At 42.3% G+C, this 3,702-nt stretch overlaps 1 long non-coding RNA gene across 1 annotated transcript; it reads left to right on the forward strand.

Annotated features, from left to right (window-relative positions):
* Positions 1 to 520: 520 nt before the first annotated feature.
* On the forward strand, positions 521 to 3,182 carry LOC119324212. The gene is made up of 2 exons (XR_005156812.1): positions 521 to 867; positions 2,792 to 3,182. It is a non-coding gene; the product is annotated as an uncharacterized LOC119324212 (long non-coding RNA).
* The last annotated feature ends 520 nt before the right edge of the window (positions 3,183 to 3,702 follow it).

Here is a 3,702-nt window from a genome sequence, read left to right on the forward strand (position 1 = left end):
GAGGCGCCAGTTGCATGTCCCACACTAGATATGCAATTGCATGTCTTCTAACTTGGTCGTAACTGGGGACCTTTATTTTCAGAGAGAAAGAGAGAGAGAGGCCCAGTTACATGGCCCACACCAGGCACACAACTGCATGTCTTCAAGCATGGTCGCAACTGCATGTCTTATAATTTGGCTGCAATTCGACCTTTTCTGTTTGTTGGATGAGGTGAGGGGCTAGTTGCATGTCGCAGAATAGGCACACAACTACATGTCTTTTCTAACCTGGTTGCATTTTTGTAAGCGCCTTTGTTTTGTCAGAGGTGGCGGCGACAAGAGAGTTGGGGGGCCCAATTGTATTCATGCAATTGCATGTCACGACTACAATAGAAGAAGAGGTTGACGTGCAAAAATAGAAGAAAGCCACCTGGACCATTGGATTCGATTTGGATGGCACAGATTCTGATCGTCGTTTCTGTACGCATTCTATTCTATGCGAAAAGGTCCCTCCTCCATTGTAATTTGTTTCCGATACCTTTCTCCTCAAACGAGAGTCACGCCTCTTTGTCCATCTCCTAGCGCTTGCCATCGACGGTGGCGGCGGTCCAGATCTGGCGCAAACCTCCGGGACTACGTCCACTGCAGGGGCTACCTGCCTTCTCCAGGTCGACCGGCTCCACCACCCAGGCGTCCCCGGCGTCGTGCTCCACATCGTCGAGTGGGATCCGGCCGTCGCCACCGCCACGGTCTCCACCTCTCCAGGGGCAGCGGGCGCCCCTCCCCACTCCCCCGACGGGTCCGTGACCGGGCTGAACACCCACGGCACGCGCGTGAAGACGCAGCCCGACGGCCGCACGCCAAAGCTCTTCTTCGTCGTCTCGGTCGGTGAGGGGTCGTTCTCAGTGTTGCTGATTCTTCTGGTAAATAAGTACAGTAGATTTTAATTTTTATGAGCTAGTTATATGCTGCATGTCTACACCTCCAAACCAGCTGCAACTACGACTTTAGAAAGGGACGATTTTAAAGATCAAAAGATATCAATCAAATCTAATCATATATGGATGTGTGATTTGTTCCTTCCAGAAAAATTAAGTTGGCTGAATGGTTTATGGTTCAGTGAGACCTGGTAATTCCTGATTCATATATTTTGTTCAGTTGGTATTAGGTGAGAAAGGATGCACAACATGTTTCTTATAGCCCCCAAATTGTTCTATTGGTCGTAGGTTTATGTTTCATGTTGCAGTATGTCGATTACTGTCTGTTTTGATCTTGCAATTTAGCAATGTGACAGTGTAGGTTATGTGTAAATTACATAATCTAGCATTACATTTGGTGCAAACAGAAAGCAGCTTTGCTAGGGGATAGAAAAAAATGCTTAAGCTAACTTGGTGCAGACAGTGCAAACTAAACTAGCCGAGAATACTCTCTAATAACATTAGGTGCGGTTATATTGCGCCGAAACAATTAATCTGTTATTAGATCTTGATGCTTGATACATAAGTAATTGGCTGAGACATGTGAAAAAAAAATGCAGTTATATTGCGCCAAAACAATTAATCTGTTATTAGATCTTGATGCTTGATACATAAGTAATTGGCTGAGACATGTGAAAAAAAATGCAGTTATATTGCGCCAAAACAATTAATCTGTTATTAGATCTTGATGAAGTATTACAAGTGTCAATTACAGAGAGGCGAGGTTAAAAAATAGCGTAGAAGATTGTCACACAGAGTGTATTCTACAACAGTGGCTAAATTAGATGACCATGATAGTCTAATTACAGACAGGTCAGGATAGACAACAGAGGACATGATTTATCATTTCCTCTGAAAGAAGAGTAAGGATCAGATGACTTGTCCGTATTCCTTGAAACCATCATGCGGATGTGGTTCCATAGCTTCGGCAAGTATACCATTTTTTGCAACTCGACAAATTATATGACAACAAGCATAAAGCTGATCATCAGATCACAAGAACAACCCAATAGGTCAGGCTGACGGCGTGGATCTGGGCAATACAGTAGATACTAGATAGTATGTGGATTGCTGCACTGCTAACTTAGTTTAGATGCCACCATATATATCATTCTCTCTGTACCACAACCAGTCTTGGATCACTAGCTAGCTACTCTCGTCGCAGTTCTTTTTATACATGGATCCAAACCAAGGCTATATATCTTTGGCTTAAAATTATTACTAGCATAGAACTAATGCTTTGCTCAGTTGGAATCTGTTTGTACTGAATCCAATCAGATCCAAGTGATCTTCGTCTTTCTCTAAAAAACATATGTTCACTTCAATACTCAGCCGATACCTCCTTTTTTTTCGTGGGACTCCATACATGGTTTGGCCCAGCATCAAAAATCTTCACATGGTGATATCTGTCAGGCGTTAAGATCTATTTTTTGTGGGCAAATTAAGGTGATGTTTAATGTAGTACTGTAATCAGGAACTCCCATTCTCTCATCACTGCCTTGTAATTTGTAAACACATTTGAGTGGTATTAGCAATGTGTTTGTTCTCCCCTCAAATCATTCTATGCCAGTTCACCCCATGTTTTATATTGTAGTTGTTCTGTTTTCACCCCTGTACAAGTTATAAAGCCTGCGTTGACCTTAAAAGTTATCTTGGTTGGTTACACGTGTATTAATATGGAGGAATTTCATCCTAATTTTGACATCTAGGTTAAATATCCTGGGTTGGAGCAGCGAATGAAGCTAGACCTAATGACTATGCCTCTCTTCTCATGATATATATCTCTTGGGTATATGTTTTAATTGATTCCTACTTGTTTTGGTGTGCTCAACTAGGTAGATTGAACCGATGAACCTTATATAGAGTCCATGGAGGTCCTGGTCTCTCCCAACACATGAAGCTAGATGAGCAAGAAGGATAACGACTGCCAAAGGCTAGAGCTTTTCTATCATGTACCATCAAGATGCTTGTTGGCTATCAGTCCTTAATACTAAGTCTTGCGGACATGTACTAAAGATGATCCTCTCATGTTATAAGGATGCATCATTTGATACCTGTGTTCCTCATGTGTTCTGTTCCGTCTGGGATGGCTTAATTTTCTCATGTACTCAAGTACTTCCAGTTTGACATGTGTGTAGTTCTGCTTGAAGAGATGGTTTAATTTCCTCATGTGCTCAAATGTTTGTGATGTATAATGTCGTACTTTTTAGTGCTCAACATGTTCAACTTCCTTGCATAGTTGGTAATGTCTTACAAACCACTAATGTACTTAAATATGCATGGATTTCATCCAATAGATGTGTTCAAATATTTTTATATCAGACTAGGAGGAGATGGGCACCAACGCTATGTCGCCCTGCATATTTCAAAATGGTCGTATGTCAACAAAGGCTTGAGGTGGCTATTGAAAAGTCTTGTTCCATCTAACTGTTAGCAGGGGTTTTTTCATAAAATGTACACTTGAGTGATCTGAGACCCTTCCACCCAAATCTGTGCCATTCATCTCCAATCCAGTGGACCAAGTTGCCTTTTCTATTCTTTCACCTCAAGGCCAGATTCTATTGTAGTCGTTCCCACATGTTCGCAATTGCATATCTTCAAACTTGGTTGCAACCCGTCTTGTTTTTGTTAGACGACGAGAGGGACCAGTTTGCATGTCCCATGCTAGGCACGCAATTGCATATCTTCTAACTTGGTTGCACTTGAGGCCTTCGTTTGTCAGAGGGGCGGCATCAAGAGAGAGAGA

Source organism: Triticum dicoccoides, chromosome 6B (assembly GCF_002162155.2).
Source record: "Triticum dicoccoides isolate Atlit2015 ecotype Zavitan chromosome 6B, WEW_v2.0, whole genome shotgun sequence".
In the NCBI taxonomy this organism is placed as follows: Eukaryota; Viridiplantae; Streptophyta; class Magnoliopsida; order Poales; family Poaceae; genus Triticum; species Triticum dicoccoides.